The sequence below is a fragment of the Canis aureus genome, chromosome 21, assembly GCF_053574225.1.
Source record: "Canis aureus isolate CA01 chromosome 21, VMU_Caureus_v.1.0, whole genome shotgun sequence".
In the NCBI taxonomy this organism is placed as follows: Eukaryota; Metazoa; Chordata; class Mammalia; order Carnivora; family Canidae; genus Canis; species Canis aureus.
In genome coordinates, this window is record NC_135631.1 from 21,767,307 (window position 1) to 21,790,225 (window position 22,919).

General features: G+C 36.7%; 1 protein-coding gene across 6 annotated transcripts in view; it reads left to right on the plus strand.

Annotated features, from left to right (window-relative positions):
- HIPK3 (homeodomain interacting protein kinase 3) overlaps positions 1–22,919 on the plus strand; it is a 92,243-nt gene that overhangs the window by 44,918 nt on the left and 24,406 nt on the right. The gene's annotated exons all lie outside the window — the stretch shown is intronic.

The window sequence follows — 22,919 nt, forward strand, 5'->3', positions numbered from 1 at the left end:
CTAGAACTTTTTCATCCTGCACATTGGAAAATCAATACCCATTAAACAACACCGTTTTCCCCACTCTCCTGCCTCTAGTCACTTTTCTACTTTTTCTACTTTTTTTTTCTATGAATTTGACTTTAAATAAATATCTCATAGAAGGAGAATCATATAGGACTTGCCTTTTTGTGACAAGTGTATTTCACTAATAAAGTGTTCTCAAGGTTCACCCATGTTGTAGCATGTGTCAGAATTTCCTTCCTTTCTAAGGCTGAAAAATTCCATTTTTCATTCTACATTTTGTTTATCCGTTCTTTTATCACTGGACATTTGGGTTGCTTCTACCTTTGGGTTGTTGTGAATAGGGCTGCTATCAACATGAGCATACAAATATCTTTTCCAGTCCCTGCTTTTAGTTCTTTTGGGTATGTACCCAAAAGTGGGATGCTTCGATAATGTGGTAGTTCTATTTTTTGTGATTTTTTTCTATTATTTTGAATAAAAGCCTTTAATTTCAAAGGTTCTCAGTTTCCTTGTGCCATATGGATTTGGTTAAGGGTGCATATTGTCTCATGAATGTACTGTAATAGAATGTAATAACAGTCCTGACCTCACACACCTCAGAATGTATGTACCTGTTTGTTTCTGAGTCTTCAGCATTTTCCTGTGAATGCAATTCATCACTGAGGATGTTATTTACAGAGTGCCTGCAGTCACAGAAGAGTGCTAGTTTGGTGGCCAGTGAATAATTTAGGCATCAGCTGGTGTGGTGAGATTGTATTACTTAGGACAGAGATCTATATATGTGTTAAACTTTGACATTAAAAAGAACAAATGTTGCTTTTGTGAAGACAACACTGAATTCCAAAAATGTTAAATATATTCGTCTAAAAGCCAGTATACTAAATTCAAAATTATTTAACGTTTTTTAAATTATGAAAGTAATGGATGCTCACTATCAGAAAAAAAATCAGTAATTGAGAGCGCTCTGAAGGAAAACAGAGGCAGTTTCCCACCTTAACTCTGAGGTTCTGTATTTTAATTTTTTATAATGTGTTTTATACTTTAAGCAGTCCTCTATGATGTGCATTTTGTCTGTTTTCGGATAATGCCGCAGAAAACGTTGTATGTCCTTAGATACTTGTTTGGTAAAATTCCATGACATTTCTAGGAGACTTGTTGGATCAAAGGGTATGTACGTTCTGCTGATGGGTGCTGCCAAATTTCATTCCAGAAACATACTACTTTAGTTTATAATCTCACCAATAGTGCATGAAAATGCTCTTTTCTCTACATTCTTGTCATCACAAGGACATTTCTGGTCTTTCAATTTGTTGGCTTTAAATAGGCAAAAACCACAATCAAGTTTGAATGTTTATCACCTGCAGTACATGAAAAAAGTCTTCTGTCATAATGTACTGGTAGACATTATTTTTAATGTGGGGAATAAAAACGTAAAAATAAACAGTTCATACAATAACAACATTTATTGACTGCATAGTACCAGCCACTATGCTAGAAACTTTTCATAATTACCCTTTACCCTGATAACAACCATGACAAATGGTAATACTACATTTTACAAAGAGGGTATTTGATATTCGATATGTTAAGCAACCTGCCTACTGGTGGTACATAGGTTAATACGTTGCAGAGCTGTAATTTGAACTCACTCCTGCCTCTCCACTTAACTATGCTCTTTCTCCAGGGACTTTTCCCTCATCTTCTTGAAATGCCTTTCTTGAAGGACACTGATGACTTGTTAATTACCAAATTTGGTGGACTGTTTTTTGAGTCTATGTCTGACTAGACCTGTATCATTCTGTACTGTTTCAGAAACTATACCCTCAGTTTTTCTTTTACTCCTCGGACAAAATTTCTTGTTCTTTTTCTCACCTTTTAAATGAACACATTTTCCTGGATTCAGTCCCGTGCCCTTTTCAATATATTTCTCTTGGAGATCTTACTGTATCTCATGACTTCAGTTTCTTTTAATATATGGTGAGCTTTCAGATAGCTTCCTGTAGCCCTGACCTCCCTTTGAACACCTAATTTCTGTTTTTAGTTATCACCTTAGGTAGTCTCCGTATGTTACTCATATTCACAATTCATTTTTCTCTCATAGATGCTATATCTTCTCATCTTATATCAAGATTATTAAGGGGCACCTGGGTATCTCAGTTGGTGAAGTGTCCAGCTCTTGGTTTTGGCTTAGGGTCATGACATTGAGCCCTGTGTCAGGCTCCATGCGGAGGGTAGAGCCTGCTTAAGATTCTTTCTCCCTCTGCCCCTCCACAACACGCTCATGTGCTCACTTGCGCGCACACTCTCTCTCTCAAAGGATGATTGAAGAACCATTTTCCCTGTTACTCAGTGTGGGAAACTTGAGTTTTTTGGCTTGTTTTTGTTTCCCTGTTACATATCTAATTATGGTGTGACTAAATCCTAATGATTTGACCTCTGAAATGTCCTCCATGTAAATTTTGCCACACTTCACAATGCCTTGTTCTAGTCTAGACGTCTGTGCTAGATTAGAAGTTCATTTTTTAACCTATAGTCTCTGCCTCTTGCAGTTTATCCTGCATTGTTAGACATGTGTTATGGATAGATTAAAGAGATCACAAAACTAACTATACACTGACATAAATACCTGAAAATTTGTTTTTACTACTTTGGGGCTTTTTTACCTCCTAGTTCCTAATATAGAGTATACTTATCAGCAAATGTCACAAACTAATGACCTCTTGGAAACTTATTTGAAGTGGTATCAAGATTTTGGCATGCTTTTGGCCTTAAAATATCCTGTACAGTTGGAACAAGCTGACAAAGTAATCAGAAAAGTGATTCATATACTTTAAAAATGTGTGAGTAAAATGTGCTTAGGAAGTATTTGGTAACTTTCAGTAGATTTTCTAGTATATTCCTTGATAACATGAACCCTGTATTTCTCTTCCTGTGTCATGTGTCTCTGTCCACTCTTTTCTGTGGCACGGAGCTGTTTTATATTGTAGCAGAATGGTCCCTGGCATTGTAAATGTAGAGCTTTTTCCTCTTTCCTTCCTCGAGGCTAAATTAATCATCAATAGTTCTGAAAGATAAAATAATTGTATTAAAGATATTGTGATAGAGAAGCAAATAATCTTAGGGCTGGAAATACTTAACATGGACATTTAGTCTAAACATTATAGAAAGGCAACTGTAATCCAGTATACCTAAGGGAGAATTGGTATATCAACATAAGTAACTCTTGAATTTTTACATGTATCACCATGGGTATATTTGATTTTTAGTAATAGCAAAGTAATACTAAACTTATCCTTTGAATCTAAGAATATATATCTTCTTTATAAATGGTAAAACATAATTGCAGAATTTAGCAATCAGTTGGTGAAAGTCCCTTGAAAACAGGATGTCATTTATTTTCTTTCTTTCTTTCTTTCTCTTTCTTTCTTTCTTTCTTTCTTTCTTTCTTTCTTTCTTTTCTTTTCTTTTCTTTTCTTTTCTTTTCTTTTCTTTTCTTTTCTTTTCTTTCTCCTTTCCTTTCCTTTCCTTTCCTTTCCTTTCCTTTCCTTTCCTTTCCTTTCCTTTCCTTTCCTTTTTCCTTTTTCTTTCCCTTCTTCCCTTCTTCCCTTCTTTCCTTCTTTCCTTCTTCTTTCCTATTTTTATTTATTCATTTGAGGGAGAGCATGAGCCATGGTGTGGGAGAGGGGAGAATAGAGAGGCAGAGGGAAAAGCAGATTCTCCAGTGAACAGGAAGCCTGACCCTACTAGATGCAGTGCTAGATCCCAGGACCCCAAGATCATACCCGAGCCAAAGGCAGATGCTTAACCAAGGGAGCCACCAGGTACTCCCAGGATGTAATTTTATTTTTATTTTTTAAAAAATATTTTATTTATTCATTAGAGACACAGAAAGAGAGGCAGAGACATGGGCAGAGGGAGAAGCAGGCTCCCGGCGAGGAGCCCGATGCGGCATTCAATCCCAGGACCCCCAGGATCACACCCTGAGCCAAGGGCATATGCTCAACCACTGAGCCACCCAGATGCCTTCAGGATGTCATTTTCAAACAAAATACTTTTAGGAGTGTTTGGAAGAAGTAAACACATTGAGAGAATTTATGTTTGTGTATTATGGTGGTGAAGCTATGTAAAATGAAAGAAGTTTGTGTGTGAATCTTTTATAGATTTTGTTTGCTCTAAATTGCTTCTCATTAAGATATAAACTACTCCTCCAGAGAAAATGTCACTATAGTATTAAAAAATATGGTAGTATTCCTTTTTTAAGGCTTACAAGAAGGTCTTAGACTTTTCGGTGGCTCATAGGAGGCATTAAATACAAAGTATTTTCAACGAAGTACAGACTTAAAAGAAAAAAATGAAACAGTATACTTAATGCCTGTTGGTACAAAATAATGCCAGGTAACAAACTATGCTACTGTATTTATTCACAGGCTCATAATTCCAGTTCTGCCACTTAATATGTTAACTTGAGAAAAAATTTTTTTTTCTGAGCCTCAGTTTACTCAGTTAATGATGCTAATAGCTACCTCAAAGGTTCTTGTGAAGGTTAAAATAAATCCATTATGCATGTGAAGCACTTAGTACAGTGTTGGGACATTGTATATGTTTTATAAGTAGAAGCTATTAAAAAGAGTGTGGTTTAAAGGAAAATGATGCAGTGGTAGCAAGATGATTAGGGAGTCTCCCAGTTGTTCCCTGGTGGCCTGCATGGCATATAACGTGCTGCTGTTACTCTTCAGAGCAGAACCTTTGAAAAGCTTTTGTAAAGTAATTGGATTTGTGTTAATGACTAATGCAGCCAATTTTTGTAAAGTATTTTATTGTAAGTGTAAAGTGCACAAAATTTAAATTTACAGCTTTGTAATTGCAATGTGCACTAACCCTTGTAACCACTAGTCAAGGTTGTTGACTATTTGGATGTTCTGTTTTGTAAAGTTTCTTTTGTCTAGATTTGCTTGACAGTCTTATTTGTGGTTTCTAAAGCGTATGCTCTCTATGTCTTCTTCCATTCTGTAGCTTTCTTTTTCACTTTCTTAGAGCTGATGTAGGTGAATACATGGACTGTATTTAATTTAATACATGGTCTTACATTAATATATAGTTGACCCTTGAATGACCTGGGTTTGAACTGCATGGATCCACTTACATGGATTTTTTGTAATGAACATGGTACAGCACTGTAAATATATGGTTTTGATTTATCATTTTTTAAAAAGATTTTATTTTTAAGTAATCTCTACACCCAACATGGGGCTTGAACTTACAACTCTGAGATCAAGAGTTGCATGCTCTACTGACTGAGCCAGTGAAGTGCCCCATCTTCCTTATGATTTTCTTACTAATATTTTTTCTCTAGCTTACTTTATTGTGAGAATATGGTATGTGAGAATACAGTATATGTATTCATTATATATAAAAATACAAAAATATATTTATTAACTTTTTATGTTATTGTGAAGACTTCTGGTCCACAGTAGACTGTTGTTGAGTTTTGGGGGAATCAGAATATACATGAAGTTTTGACTGCATGGGGGTCGGTGCCCCCAACTCCTCTGAGTTGTTTAAGGGTCAGCGGTTTTATTTTTCAAATTCCTTTAGATTAACTCCATTTGTGTCCTATTTAAGAAATCTTCTATGGTCACCAAGGTGTTTGTTTTCCTGTGTTTTCTCTTAAAAGCTTTATTGTTTTACCTTCCACATTTGGTTAGATCTGCCATCTATCTGAAATTGACTTTTACATATAGTATGAAGTAGGGATTCTGAAATTGACTTTTACATATAGTATGAAGTAGGGATTAAGATACATTTCACTCTTTGGAGATATCCCTTAACCGAGCACCATTTATTATTCCACTGCACAACAGTAACTACTTTATCATAAACCAGGAGTGGGTTTATATGTGTGGGTCTGTTTTGGGCTCTCTTCTTCTGTCCTTTCATTATTTTGTCTATTCTTGAACCAGTATCACAGTGTCATTATCATAACTGATAGTGTAAGTCCCCCTGCTTGTTCTTCAAAGGATTGTTTCTGGTCCTTTGTGTTTCTTGATGAATTTTAGAATGTCTCAATAATGCAAAAAATAATTTCTGAAGTATATTTTCCCTAGATATGCTTTGGGAGTTATTTTCTTTCTTTAAAGATATTCTATTTTGGCTTCCATTATTTCTATAGAAAATTGTCTATTTTGTTGAAGATGTATTGCCCCCACCCCCACCCCCACCCTGGGCTGCATTTAAGGCTTTTTCCTTTGGTTTAAGCTGTTGACTTTCAGGTGTCTGTGTGTGTGTGTGTGTGTGTGTGTGTGTGTGTGTTAAAATCAGGAATTTGTTAATTTAAAAGTAAATTTTAGTTTTCTGGTGAAATTTTCTTGAATATTTTTACTGCTATTTTAAAGTCCCTGTTATAATTTCACTGGCTAGGTAACTCTGAGGCTGCTTTTATTGATTTTTTTTTTCTTCTTTCTTTACGTTTGATTGTATTTCCTGTTAGGCTGCTAACTTTGCTTGCTTGTTTTTTTAGTACTTAACCTTAGGTACGAAAAATTCTTGAGCTGTGCTGTTCAACATGGTAGCCCTAATTACTCACGGCTATTTAGGTTTAAATTAAAGTTAAATAAACTTAAAAATTCATTTCTTCAGTCACATTAGCCATGTCTCAACAGCTCTGTAGCTGTATGTGACCAGTATAGATAGAGAACAGTCCTGTCATTGCAGAATGTTCTGTTAGACAGTGCTATGTTAGTGACTCTGGATGATAAAAATCTTCCTCCAGAGATAGTTCTTTTTTATTCTGGAAACCAGGTAGAGTAGGTATAGCTCATGTTTTTCCAAGTAAGGTTTGTCTATTTCAGTTTCCCCTTGCTCCTAGGATATAGCCCTTTATGGTTTCATTTGGATAACCTGGAGTAAAAAAAAAAAAGAAAAACCTGGAGTATTCACCAAGGCCCCTCTTCCTTAGAAGGTTCTGAATTCCAGTTTTGTTTTTCCAACCCAGTGGAATAGCTGTAGACTAAATTATTTAGGTCACCTTTTTCGGCACCCCCCACCCACCCCCGCCCAGTCTGTCAGTTGGTGACTATCTGAAGGAAATGTAAGGTCAACTTTACTAAGTTTTCTCTATGTTCTGGGATTTTGTTCCCTCAAGTCCTAGCTGTCTTGTCTGCTCTCTGATGACTTCACACATTTTTTTTTTCTTTTTTAAAGTAATAGACTTTATTTCTTAGAGCTGTTTTAGGTTCATGGCAAAACTGAGCAGAAAGTACCAAATTCCCTATCCCTCCTGCTTCCGCATACATACAACCTCTCCCATTATGACACCCCCATGCCCCTTGGCCACATCAGTAAATCTGTTACAATTGATGAACCTACACTGATGCATAACTATTACCCAAAAGGCACTCTACACAACTATTTTGTGCGTCTGTGTTTTAGCCAGTTTTAGTAGCTGTTCTCACAGGGGTATTAAATCTGCTAACAGATAAGTAGTACCCTTCCATTTTCTTTTAATAGGTAGAATATAACTCAGTATTTGAAAACTTCTTAATGATTTCTGGCAATTCCTTGGAATGGTTATTTGTTGGGATCAATGGTCTGGTACAAAAGTATGCAGGGTTAGGTATGTAAGGAAAATGTATATGTGTGGGTGTTTTACATTTTCCTGTTCCCTTAAATTCTGTTGCTCCAAGTACAGACATTGCTTAATGTAGTTGGCCATTTTGTAGGTTATCAAATATCTGAGAATTTAAAATATATATTAAAATGGAATGTATTTGGGGAATCATTGTGTCTAATTGAATATTTTGTGTTCATTGTACTTCTTTAAGGGGTGACTTCGGTTTATAAAATACTCTGCTAGGGGCTGTATGAAGTATAAAACCAACCGAGAGGCAGCTCCTGATATTAAGGACCTTATGTTCTTCTTAATAGAGAAGACCCATTAACAGGACTGCTTGTAGAAGGCACATTTTATTTCACATATTTATAGGTTAAATCCACGTTTCTGTGTTTTGGCATCACCATTTATTGACCCTGTGACCTTGGGAAAATCAGTCAAGCAGTCAACTTCAGGTGCTTTTGGGGGAAAGGGATATTGTGTTCCAAATTCTTGGTTTTTCTGTCACAGTAATATGGAAAGGCAAGTATCTCCCTTATTTGCATATGAATGAGTTGAGGTGGCAGTAACTTGCCTAAGGCCTAGAGTTTTTTAAGTAACTACCAGAGCTGGGATTTGAATTGTTTGTTTCTCTGAGGTCTGTAGTTGTTTGACTACATCAGCACAGAACAACCTATTCCAAAGAGTATTGATAAATATTCCTTGAGAAAACGGATGATAGTAATGTTTTCTAATATATACTTTAAAAAATGAAGTGTAAGATAGCATTCCTCTTGTGGTATTCCAGCTGAAAACAGCGTGAACCTTGTGAGGAAACACTAAATAAACACAAATTGAGGGACATTGTAGAAGATAACTGGCCTGTTTGCAAAAATCACAGATCAGGAAAACCACATAAATGAGCTATTTCATATTGCAAATAAATGGAACTAAAGAGACCAGGGTCTGGGATTTATTTATTTATTTTTTAAATTTTGTTTGATATAAAGGAGGGCATTATTGGTAGTTGGCAAAATCTGAATAATAGTACTGTATCAATATTAATTTTCTAATTTTTACAAATATACTGTAGCTAAGTAAGAAACTGTCCTTGTTTTTAGGAAGTACACACTAAAGTATTTAGGGGTAAAGGGATACAGTGTTTGCAACCTAACTCTTAAATGATTCAGAAAAATTTTATTTGTATGTATATGTAAAAGAGAGGATACGAATGTGGCAAAATGTTTGGGGAATCTGGTTGAATTCTTTGCATTATTTTGCAACTTTTCTGAGTCTAAAAGTATGTCAACATACAAGGAAAAGAAGTATGAAAAAATGGTAATATTCAGTAGTCCTCCCCTTATCCACAGTTTTGCTTTTTGCGGTTTCCGTGGTTCTGACAGGAAATGATCCTCCTTCTGACTTACTGTCACAGGATCAGCACATCACAATGCCTGCATCATTCACCTCACTTCATCTCATCCCATAGGCATTTTATCATTTTACATTATCACAAGAAGAAGGGTGAGTATGGTACAGTAAGATATTTAGAGAGAGACTACATTGACAACTTTTATTGTGTATTATTATAATTCTATTTTTTGTTATTGTTAATCTTTTGTGTCCGATTTATAAATTAAGCTTTATCATATGTGTAGGAAAAAACATATGTATATATACCTGAGGGTTATAGAATATAACCCTCATGGGTAAGGGGGGACTACTTTTTTGCCTAGCTGTTCAAAGATTATTGGCCTTTAAGAAATGGTATGCACCAGGAGCACCTGGGTGGCTCAGTCAGGTAAGCATCCGACTCTTGATTTTGGCTCAGGTCATAATCTCAAGATTGTGAGATCTAACCCCAAGTGGGACTCTGTGCTCAGTGGGGAGTTTGCTTGAGATTCCCTCCCTCTCCTTCTGCCCTATCCCCTGCTCACACACCTACCCCTGTCATACATCACCTCCCCCTCCCCTGTGAGCACTATTTCTCTCAAAAATAAATCTTTAAAAAAAGAGAAAGAAATGGTATGTTTCAGAGTGCCACTGGATTGTATAAGATCATCTGATGAATCAGTGCCTAGCCCTCTACTTATTAATGCATAGGTTTATGGGCATATGATTAAGTAATGCATTTGCAATAGTTCATAAAAAAAAAGATGATTTATCTATGGTGGCATTGAGCTTGGACTCTCACTCAGACTGCATAGGTTTGTTTACGAGACCTACCACCCACGGAGACCTTGAAAAGTTGCTTCTCTGCTTCAGTTTCCTCATCTCTAAATTGGGGTAATAAAATACCTACCCCAGAGTGTTTTGTTAGGATCTAATGAGATGATGAACCTAAAACTTTAGTATTGAATCTGATCCCCTAATTAGAGTCCAATAAACATTTTTTCTCATTTTCAGTAATTATTAAGTTACAAAATTGAATCATTTATTGCAATTAAATATTTTTTGTCTGATTTAGTTTAAATATACCTTATAGACTATGAGCTTCTGTTGGCACCTACTGATGATTCATTATAAATATGTCTTATAGTTAAATTTAGGAAATCTGGGACTGTTTTGTACTTCCTTTTTTCTTTCTTTTTTTAAGATTTTATTTATTTTTTCATGAGAGACACATAGAGGCAGAGACACAGGCAGAGGGAGAAGCAGGCTCCATGCAGGAAGCCTGATATGGGACTCGATCCCAGGACCCCAGGATTGCGCCCTGGGCCGAAGGCAGGCGCTATACCCCTGAGCCACCCAGGGATCCCTTACTTCCTTCCTAATCACCTGTAGAATAAAGATAATAGCATTTATCTTTTTACTTCATAGAATAAAATATTTGAACAGGTTGTAAAATACAAATGCAATACAAATGTAAGATATTAATAGTCCAATTTGTATATATGATAGTTACACATTGATTTTTTTATATCCAATAGCATATAACCAAACATCTAAAGAACAGACATATTCAAACTCAGTTGTTAATGTTTTCCCTTTATTTTTACAGATATTTTTACAGATATTATTTTTATTTTATTTTTTACAGATATTTTTTCATTCCCATCCCAATTTAGCTCCTTTGCTTCTCTCTCTTGATATATGTTAATAACAATTTTCTCTTCCATTTCATGAGAATTTTTGGTGGTCTTGGAACTGTTCTTGTTAGGCAAAAGATGAAAGATACAGTGTTGTTTATAAATGGAATATGTTTCTGAACCCTATCTTTACAAAATATCAGCATTGAGCAGTCATAGATCTGTAAATTATTGATGTATCCATCTTTTTGGACACTGGGCTCTAAGTTCACTTGGCATATTGGTCTTGAATATTAAATCTTTGCTGTCTAGTGTCTTCTACCAGGTTTTGAAATTATTTATTATTACTGCTGTTCTTTGTACTTCGTGCTTTGATCTGGATCATTGTCCTGCATACTTAAAAGATTAAGTGGCCTTGCAATAAGGATATTTTTAATTGTGATATTTTTAGGCCACGACTTAAGCTACATTTGAATGAGTGTCTATTCTAAGAGTGTGTACTTTGATTACACTTCAACGTGTTATTGAATAGCTTGCTGTTAACAGTCATTAAAAAAGTCTTTGTGATCATCTAGTATTCTGTAGTATTACCGCCTACAGCAACAAATTTCTTATTAAAAACATTTATAACTTAAAAAATATTTCTAAAAGTGGTTGATTGTCTCTGGAAATTTGCCTTTCTCAGAGCATTGAAATTTTGTTGGTTTTAAAAAAAACACTGTACTGCAGGATATTGAAAAGAGTGTTGATCAAGCTGGAAGTTAACTCACTAGTATATTTTAAAAGTCATCTCTGTTAAAGTTCCAGTTGTAGAAATGTTCTTTGATATTTTCTTTTTTTTTTTTTTTTTTTTGTTCTTTGATATTTTCATAAATTTTAGTAGTAGTATGATTTGGAAGGATCCTCAGGTCTTCCAGTGTAAGTTCTCCTGTTGTGCTTACAAGAACCCCCTTCATGTTCTTCCTTACAGACATGAAAGGGGCTCTGAGATGCACCTCCAGTGTTCTTTCTTTCCAGAAGCAGTGTATTCCTACCTGAGAAACTCTCACAGAAGACTGTTCCTTACACTGAAAGGAAATGGTTCACCTTCATACCGATTTTGTGGTCTAAGTTGATGGTAATAATATTAGAAGTGTGAAATTCCTATTAAGTCCAGGTGACTGACCATATTTAAGGTTGCTTGTTTTATTTTATTTTTTAAAGATTTTATTTATTCATGAGAGACACACACAGAGAGAGAGGCAGAGGGAGAAGCTGGCTCCATGCAGGGAGCCTGACATGGGACTCAATCCTGGGGCCCCAGGATCAGGCCCTGGGCTGAAGGCCCCCCCCCACCCCCCACCCCGGGGCTGCCCATTTTGCTTGTTTTAGAAACAAACATTGTGAGGGCGCCTAGTTGGCTCAGTTGGGTTGAGCCTTGACACTTGATTTCAGTTCCCAATATGATCTCAAGATGGTCAGATCTGTCCCCACCTCAGGCTCTGTGCTTGAGATTCTCTCTCTCTCTCTCACCCTCCTTCCCCTGCTCATGAGCTCTTTCTGTCTTTCAAATAAATAAATAAATGAAATCTTAAAAAAACGTCGTGGAGAAGGTATACTTTTCCCTCCTTGCCAGGTTGATTCCTCAGAGTTAATTGCCGATAAAACTTGAGTGTATATCCTTTGTTAGATTGATTGTCTTTGTACGAACGCACACTTACTGGTGCTTGCATTTTATAACCACTTTAGGTCTTTGCTGTCTTTTGCTAGGTACAGAACTTTGATAGTAAAAATTTATTGAGTGTGTGATGTTGAATTGGCACTTACGAGTAGATAGATTGTCAGATCCACTGTTGAGCTCATTTCCTAATTGTTTCTGTAAAAGGACATTACAGTCATCTTTGGGAACACAGTATTTGCCAAAATAAGTCTTATTTTAACTAAGATGTATCTAGCAGATGACTGTATATTTAATGTGAAAGATTATTTATGGTTAAGATGAGTAAATGCTTAAAGATTAGGAAAAGGAGTAAAAAATGTCAGCTGAGTTCTTTTACATAAGTATTTGTATTTCACATTTCCCGGTTAGGCTTAAAATCAAAGGTAATATGTTTAAAGAGAAAAGAAGAATACTTTTAATGATAAATAGAACATCCAGGTGGGAGAACTTCAGTAAAACAAAATTGTGATAGCGTCAGTAATCCTAGACATTGTTTCTGATAAAGTATAGTAGCTAAAAGTGTGGATTCTGAAGTCATAAAACATGGCTTTGAATCCCACCTGTACCTTTCTTCACTGGCTGTGTGACCCTTAGGCAAATTATTTATCCTAGCGGCAAATTACTTATCCCAGTGTTTGTATCTTTATCTATTAAAAGGATTATCAGGGCTACCAAGTAGGTTAATACTTAGAAAGCACTTAGAGCATTGCCTGGTTCATAGTGTTATGTAACTATTTGATGTTTTTTGCTGTTATTATATATTTCCTAAGGATTTATACAAAATAAAAAGTTGATTTAAGAAATGGCAGCAAAATCTTTTTAAAAAAATTGTTCTGGAGGGCAGTCCTGGTGGCGCAGCGGCTTAGTGCCGCCTTCAGCCCGGGGTGTGATCCTGGAGACCCGAGATCGAGTCCCGCGTCGGGCTCCCTGCATGGAGCCTGCTTCTCTCTCTGCCTGTGTCTCTGCCTCTCTTTCGCTCTCTCTGAATAAATAAATAAATATTAAAAAAAATTGTCCTGGAAACCTAAAGACCAGTTCATCAAAAAAGGCACATAATAGATGTTTTCTCATGGTATGCAACTATTAGAAAACATAGATCAGTTAGTAAGTTAGTATTTTTCTATTTTGTGGGAAATTAAACTGGAGCACAACTTTAATTGAATTGCTAAAATGTCTTTGGTGTTAATTTCTGGGTTTTCTGTTGGACTTTCTCTGTTTCTTTCTGTCATAAGATTTTATAATTTGAGTTATATGCTATAGAGAAGGCTTTTGGAATCAGGCATTATGAAATCTTTAGTTCCATAACTTTCTGGGTAATGGGGCAGTGTATCAGTTATCTGTTGTTGTGTGGCAACTCCAAACTTAGTTGCTTCAAAAACAATGATTTATTATTTCTCATGATTCTGTGGGCTGGCTGTACTCAACTGAGGGCTTCTTCTGTTTTACGTGGAACATTTTGTTTACCAGCATTTTTTATCTTGGAGCAGAAGAACAATGTAGAAATCTGTTTTTTTTTTTTAGAACACTTGTTTAAATGAGATAATGCATTAAAAGTTATTTCCACAATGTCTAGCCCATTTTTAAAGCTCAGTAAATTGTGTTTGTTTGTTTTTTATAGTCAGAACATTTCAGCTGTCCCTAATGTAAAGTGGCTGATACATAAAAGTCTCTTAGTTGATACCTCTTTGGCTTACGTATTTGATGAAACAAAAATATTCTTAGCATTTTAAAATTAATGAATGTTTGCTAACAGCTCCCTTTCATTGATCAGTTCATTGAACAAATAAATGATTGAGTGCCTGTGTGCTAGGCAGTTTTCTCCTTGCTGGAAATATAGCATTAAGAGAATTAAGTTCCTATACTTGGGGCACTTGGCTGGCTGAATCAGTAGATCATGCAACTCTTGATCTCAGATGACTTCAACCCTATACTAAATATATAGTGTCAGTTGGTGTGTGTATGTATGTGTGTATGTATGTATTTATATCTATGTCTATGTCAATTGGCGAGGAGAATTAAGTTTGTGTCAGCAGGGGCTTGCCCTTCTATTTAATGTGGTCAGAGAACCCTTCTAATAAGATGATCTTTGAGCAGAAACGCAAAGAGTAAAGAGGTTAAATCCACTATTTCCAGGCAGCCCCGGTGGTACAGTGGTTTAGCGCCGCCTGCAGCCTGGGGTGTGATCCTGGAGACCCGGTATCGAGTCCTGTGTTGGGCTCCCTGCGTGGAGCCTGCTTCTCCCTCTGCCTGTGTCTCTGCCTCTCTCTCTCTGTGCCTCTATGAATGAATGAATGAATGAATGAATGAATGAATAAATAAATAAGTAAATAAATAAATAAATAAATAAAATCTTTTAAAAAAATCCTGCTATTCCTTCTGCCTGGAGTCTTCTCCTAGAGGAGCACAAAAGTTTTGAGGCAGGAACTGTGGTTAGAAAGAGGAGGCTAGTGTGGGTGGATCAGAGCAAGCAAGTTAGGATAGTGATAGGAAATAGTAGATATAGTTAAGGGTTGAATCATGTATGATCTTGTGGGCCATTGTAAGGAATTGACTTTGAGATGGGAAGCTTTTGGGGGATTTTGAGGAGAACAGTGATGTGTCTACCTTGTTGCTTTTAATGGACCACTCTGTCTACTAAGCTGAGACTAGGTGGTAGAGGACAGGGGCAGAAGCAAGAAGAACAATTAGGAAGCTTTTGTAATTATCCAAATGAGAGATGATGGTTGTTTGGAGTAGGGTGGTAGCAGTAAAGGAGCAAAATGGCCAGATTCTGGATCTGTTTTCAGGATGGAGTCAGTGGGATCTGACTGTAAATGTGAGAAGTGAGACAGAGAGAAGAATCAAATTTGATTTGCCCATATTATGAGCCTGAAAAACTCTGAGTTGTCATTTCCTGAGATGGAGGAGTGGATTAGGGGAAATTAGGAGTTCTCTTTGAATGTGTTTAATTTGCAATATCTAATAGACATTCAAGAAGGGATGTTGAGTTCTCAGTTGGATACTTAAGTCTATGTAAGGTAAGCAGAGAGGCCTGGATTGGAGACATACATTTGAGAGTGTTAAATAGCAACTCTATTTCTTAAAACTTTGATTGGATGAGATCACCTAAGGGAAGTGAATGTAGATAGAGAGGATGGATATCCAAGGACTGAACCTCCAGAATTTAAAGGTTGTGGAAATGAGATGGACTAGAAAGGAATCTGAGAAGGGAGTGCTAGTGAGGCAAAGGGGAGAGCAAAGAGTGGTGTTGTGGAAGACAAATGTAGACAGTGTTTAAAGCAGGAGAGCATAATCAGCCGTGTCAGATGCTGCAGGTCCAGTAAATGGAGGATATGGCAATGCAGTAGCTGATGGTGACCTTGAGAAGAGCTATTTTGGAATGGTGGGGTAATGAAAACCTGATTAGAGTAAATTCAATACAGGGGCAGAATTGGAGGCAGCTTTTCTAAACAATGTTTTCTTTTTTTATTTTTATTTATTTATGATAGTCACACAGAGAGAGAGAGAGAGAGAGAGGCAGAGACATAGGCAGAGGGAGAAGCAGGCTCCATGCACCGGGAGCCCGATGTGGGATTCGATCCCAGGTCTCCAGGATCGCGCCCTGGGCCAAAGGCAGGCGCCAAACCGCTGCGCCACCCAGGGATCCCTAAACAATGTTTTCAAGGGCTGGTAAAGGACAAGAAAAGAAAGGGGTGATGGCTGATGGAGAGTGTATAAACAAGATGGTTCTGGAGAGAGAGAGAGAGAGAGAGAGAGAGAGATATGAAGAGAGGGCTGGGCGGAAAGAGAGTAGGAAATTGGTGGAGTGATATACTTCAGTAAGTGAGCCTGGATGCCTTAGATAGAAGCACTGACAGATGCAAGTGGGCTAGTAGATGTGGTGATGAGAAGCTGGAAGTTTCTTTCAAATGCTGTCTATTTTTTTCAGTGAAGTAGGATGCAAGGACAACAGTCCAGAATGAGGATGGGGAGGAGGTGGTGGCTTGAGAAGAGAGGAGGTGTGAATTCGGACAGCGGGAGGATGAATAAATTAGGGGAATGTATATGATGCTTTACACTTTACACACATTCTTTTATAGGTAAAAGTGTAAGATTAGTCCTTTAGGTAATCTTTGGGGAATATAGGGTTGGTAGACACCATCTTTTATTTTTTTATTATTTTTATTTTTTTTTAAAGATTTTTATTTATTTATTCATGAGAGACAGAGGGAGAGGCAGGCTCCACGCAGGGAACCCGACATGGGACTCGATCCCAGGACTCCAGGTTCACGCCCTGGGCTGAAGGCAGACGTTAAACCTCTGAGCCACACAGGGATCCCCGACCCCGTCTTTTAAAAAATGAAAATATGAAGACTCAGGTAAATTACTTGCTGTTGGAGGGAGAGCTAAGTGCCTACTCTTGAGTGTTAAAAATACTCTTTAGATGATTTGCATTGTTTGAAATCAGTGCCTCCTTAACAGACTCCAAAATTTGTCTTCCCTGAGCTTTTGTGCATAGATTCGCAATTTCTTAGTACCAGCATAGCGTAAAGTACTCGTGAAACTTACCCGAAGGGAATTGCACCTGTGACCCACTCTCTTGTGTGATGGATTTCCAGTGTATGGGCAAGAGGTTCTTTTAGTGCCCTAGAGGTTTAGAAAAGGGGTAGCACAGGATTAACTCAAACATAAAGACTGCAGCATTGAACAAAGCTCTTTTCACTTTTGGGTTTCTACTCTGTTCAAAGGCATTTTCTTCCTGTATTGGTTAGGTCTGTCTAAGGGAGGACTTGCCTTTGGTGTATGGCCTCTCTGCTCTGACCTCCTTCCACACTGCAGTATATTCTTGCTTAGTAGCATAGTGAGCTGATACGACCATTCTTGGTTTACTTCTTATGTTTTCATCATCGCTTGAAAGAAGTGGAAAAAATTCAAACGTCCATCACTTAGTGGCTAAGTAAATATGGTGTAGAATACTATTCAGCAATAAAAGTAAGTGAAGTACTGACACATGCTACACAATCTTGAAAACATTCCAGTAAAAGAAGCCAATCACAAAAGATTACTTTGTATGATTCCATTCATATGAAATGTCTAGAATAGGCACATGTAAAGAGTCTGAAAGTAGATTTGTGGTGGCCTAGGGTTGGAGAAGTTTGGGAAGAATAGGGTATATGCTAAATATATATAAGGTTTAACCATTTCTTGGGGTATTGAAGATGTTCTAAAATTGATTGTGGTGATGGTTGCACAATTCTGTGAATATACTAAGAACCATTGAGTCATACCATGGCTTAATAAAACTGTTATTTTAAAAAAATGCCTTCTGCATCTTCTACCTCTGAAAAGACTGCTGTCATTTAGTATTTTTATCTTTATTGAGTTTACCATTTATTTACCTTTTCCAAGTTTGTACTGTATTTCTCTAGTATTTTTTTTTATGTCAAAAGCAGAGAGAAGCATGTAGATAAATCCTTGTATAGAAGTATCCTCAAGAGAAGCCTGGATGACTGTACCTCTCAGTGATGTTATCTATCAGAACCATTAGCTTCTGGCCCTTAGCTTGGCATTTCAGAAATTATTTGATTAGTGTTCTAGATTTTACCAGACCTGGGTGGCTCAGCCGCCACCAGACTCACCAGACGCTGAAGTATGTCAGCATTATGCTAATTAAGTTTAATGAGAAGTGAAACTGTTAGGCAGACTAGATATTCACATTAGCCTAACCCATTATATTCTCTGTATGTCAAAGAAAATTCCTCTCTGTAAATTAGGAGTATGGTCAACATTTTCTTGATGGTCATGAAATGTGATCATCATGAGTTTGTAGTTTGTTCATTTATTTAAAAAGTATTTTTATTTATTTATTCATGAGGGACGCAGAGAGAGAGAGAGAGGGGCAGGCAGAGGGAGAAGCAGGCTCCCTGTAGGAAGCCCGATGCGGGACTTGATCCCGGGACTCCGGGATCACGACCTGAGCCAAACTGAGCCACCCAGGTGCCCAAGTTTGTAGTTTAACGGCATTTGCAGTGATGACCCAAGGCTTCTGTCTCTTTTATAAGAATGTAATTGTTAGGGCACCTGGGTGGCTCAGTTGGTTGAATGTCTGACTCTTGATTTTGGCTCAGGTCTTGATCATAGGGTTGTGAGATTGAACCTCATATCCAACTCCCCACCCAGTGGGGAGTCTGCTCACGATTCTATTTCTCTTTCTCTCTCCCTCTGCTCCCCTCCCTCTCTGGGGGAGGGGGGAGAATGTAATTGTTCCTAGACCTAGACATACTGAATTCCTGAACTGAGATACCCTTTTTCCTAACAGGGCTGGGTTTCTTCTGCCAGTAATTGAATTTTCAGCTTACAAAGTAAGTAAAGATGAGGTAAAGCAAATAAAATGTTCCATTTATAGTCATCTTCTTTTCTGAATGACAGTATTCCACTATGTTCTTATTTGAAGCATGTATTGCCAACATTCTCTTCTACTCTGGCAAAAGCCCTCAGAGTTCAATTTGCATAGTCAAATTTTTTTTTTGTTTGTTTTCAGCTTACCCACTTTACCCTATATTTTACATTAGTGTTTTAAGGTTTCAGAAAAGTAGAAATGATTTATTCTTAATGAATATTGAAAAATTTCATTAAAAGCCTGTGACAAAAAATAATAAACATAGCATTTTAGATATAGATTGCCTTTGTTACCATAGGACCTAAATTTTTTAGTTGGTGGGTTTAACACTTCTAATGGTGAGTTTTTATTTAGAGAGTGGTAACTAAGAGGTTTTATTATACTCTCCATTCAGTAGACATGTTTACTGTGTGCCTTGCCTGGTCTCCAAAAGTACATTACAAAAGTACAAAAGTACAAAATGTACAAAAGTACATTCCCTGTTACACACTGCCACATTATGGGTGCTGAGAAGGAAGTTAGGATAGATGAAAAAAGAAGTGGAACAATTTCTTTTAGGAGTAGGACAGAAGATTTTTTTTGTAAGAGTGGTCCATAGATTAGAATCCCTGTTATCATTTTTATCTGAAAGTATGCTTAGCCCAGAGAAAGAATTTGAGAGCCAATTAAGATACAACCAGAAAACTAAGTTTTATTCATTACCGACAGATGGATATATTGTTCTTTCATGCCTAATTTAATTTTTAAAGTTTATTGTGAAACTGACTGGTAGAGCTCTGACATCTGGCAGTTTCATTTAGATTGTAAATGCTCTACAGTAGTGCTTCCCAACCTTTTATGTTGATCTGCATAGAAAATGTTAGTATCTTATGGCTTGCTAGGGTAGACTGGAGAGAGTTTGAGCACATTTAAATGGGACTTGGTGAGGAAATTTGAGTTTTTTTATTTTTATTTTTATTTATTTTTTTGTTGTGTCTTTTTTTAAAAAATGCTATATATGTATTTGAAAATAAAATACAAAAGTTTTGGGGAGGATGGTTGTGGCACCCATGGAATTGTGTCACTAAGATTCCCCCTTAAGAGAAACTCCTGTGGGGAGTGCAGTTGAGTGAGTCTCCAGCTGTTGCACCTTCAGATAGGCCACCCAGCTGTTGTAGCCAGTGACCAAACACAGTAGGGATACTAGAGCTGAACAATTCTTGCTAAATGAGGAGCTCCTCCAGCAGATAATTTTTTGCTTAGGGACTCTGCATTGGGCTGGCCGAGACTTTCTCCTAACAGTTCTGTAGGGAGTTTCTCTCTATCCACCTCACCCTTTACCTCTCTTCTTTCTCAGTGTCAGATTGCTCAGTGTCTGGGGGCTGTCATCACCTGCTCCTCCCTCCCCTGCCTTCCGCCAAGAAATCTCTTGCACATCTATCTGCTTTTCAGGAGACCCTAGCTGATGCAATGATACACAATTGATTTGCGTAAAACTTGCAGTTAAAATTCTTTCAAAAAAAAATCTTTCATATTTTAAAATGAGAAAGTTGAGTTTGCTTCCTTGAGTATGAGTTTTTTATCTCAAGTTTGGTGCTTGAGGTGGCTTTATGCAATTCCTGGTGAAGATTTTGAAAAGATATCTCCACATTCTTGTCACCATCAATTAGAAATTTGGCTCATTCATTAAATGGTAGCAAATTGTAGAAGGAATTCATTGCTCTTAGTCTAATTGACAGAAACTCCTTTCTTATTGTTAATCAGGTATCAATTTCAGTCTAAGTAGTAGAGCCTAGGCACTATCATTCTGTTACTTTTCTTGCATTGCCAGATGTGATGTTGAAGTTTCCAGTAGCCAATTTCAAATCACATTACTTTTTCATAGTAAATATTTCAAAATAATCATAAAACTCTTACATAGTTATAGCTCTGTTAGTCTTAATAATTCTTCAGATTTCAAATTCGTACATGAAGAAACATCACTAGTGAATCGCTTTCTACTTGATACTTTTAAAACTTTTTGCTTTGAATCTTTTCTGGTATGGGTTAGTACATATTCTTTATCAATTTTTGTGGACATTTCTCTTTCTTTCTGCCTAGATTTCTATTCCTCAAGGCTTAGCTCAGACCTATGTCTGATACTTGGTTTTGTGTGACCCAACTGTGTAGGAATGGTTTATTTAAGAAACGTTTACTGAGTGCATATTCTCTGCTAGGTTCTGTGTATAACATAGTGAACAAAAAAGGATAAGATCTTCTCTGTCTTCTTTTGTATGATATTGTGAATATAAGATTGATAACTTAGTGTAACTTGTTTTTTCCCCTTTCTACACAGTTCAGCTTTTGGTTATACTAATGTAATTCACATGTATACACTAACCTTACTAAGTATTTTGACAATAGAATGAAAGCCTTTTGTAACTATGTTCTAATAATCTTTTATGCCTTATAGTACGTACTTGTTTTTAACAAATGCTTGTGGAGTAAGAGTCTGTTGAATTTTAAGTATCAATTATGGCAGAGATGTCCAGGAGAGGAGTCAATGGACAGATCTCAAATCAATGGTAGAAAATACCTTATTTATTATCCCTTGAACTTACTCTGATCAGAAGAGCTGTAGGGAGAAGATGGAGCAATCTTCCCATTGGTCCAACTACTTTACTTTAGCCTGGGGCTTTGGTTCTCAGCTTTGGCCATATATTTAAATCACCCTTGAGCTTTACAAAAATACTGATTCCCAAGTCCCAACCCCTGAGTTTCTGAGTTAATTGGTATAGAATGTGGCCAGGACCAAGTGATTGTAATGTGCAGCCAAGATTGAGAATCACCTGCTTTAGGAAAATAATGAAAATCAGCAATCTCAGTTAAAGAAATTAGCAGAAGCCTTATTTTGTTTTACTGTATGTAATATGTATATGGAGAGGGCCTGGGAACAGTGCCATCCTGGTACTAATGAGGACTGTAGCTCGTTGAGAGAGTTCTGATTGGTCAAGTCTGAGAAAATGAGAGTATCAAAATAGATAATTATAGTAATGGTTTATAACTCATTGAATAAAATCGGGTTCTATTAATTTATACTCACATAGGCAAATAAATGAAGAAATTGAAAATTTGACAAGAAGCGACTGACACATATAGTCTCAAATTGTAATCCTGCAAAATATTTAATTACAGGGGGGAAAAGGAGGAACTTGATAATGGAAATATCTAGCAGACACCATGTTAAATAATCAAAGTGAATATTATCAGTACTGGAACAAATCAGAATTGTATACCACCTTAACAGCACATCATGAGAAAAAGCATCACTTATGTAATATTCTTCCCAAAGATTTATAACCCAGATCTAATTATGAGGAAACATTAGGCAGACCCACACTGAGAGACATTCTACAAAGACCTGGCCTGTAATAGCTTGTGCCAAGGTCCTAGAAATCAAGGAAAGACTTGAGGAACTATTTTAAAAGATACGCAACTAAATGTGATGCATGGTTCTGAATTGGATCCTTTTGCCATAAAACACATTCATTATTATTATAATTGGCCAAATTGGAGTCTGAGGCTTAGATGGTAGAGATGTATCAGTGTTCATTTCCTGATTTTGATGATTGTATGTGGTTATGTGGGGGAATGTCCTTGTTTGTAGGAAATACAAAGCTTACAGTTATTTGGCAAATTACTCTCTAGTGGTTCATGAAAAAACTCATTCATTATATTGATCTTACAACTTTTCTTAAATTTGAGACTGTTTAGGGTAACTCTGATTGTGTGACTTACTTTGGAATTACATAGCTATACGTGAAGCCTCTCAGAAGGTTAGTTTTCTCATGGAAAGTCATGTGAAGTAGCACATAATTTATCTGGGCATGATATTTTTCATGGAATACATTTTCCAAGTAATCAAAGCTCCTCAAGTGCATAAAATGCTTTTTAACTCTTTTGATACTCTGTATTTTTCTGCCTTTAAAGTGGAATACAGTGTAGTTGGTCTTGTCTCTTTCGATGACTAACAGCCCTGGTTTTGTGAATATTTATTACTGTGTTCTAAAGCAGTATCTAGGTCAAGATCCACTTTTGGGCTTTGGGGTTGTTTTGTTTTGCTCTTATCTCTCAATGTCTGGTTTTCTAGTTTTGTTGATGTCACAGTGCGTATATTTCATAGCTTGCCAGTTCTCTTTCTAGTGTATTATTTCTAATCTGTTGTAGTCTCAAAGACAAGATCTGTGCTTTTTCCTATTT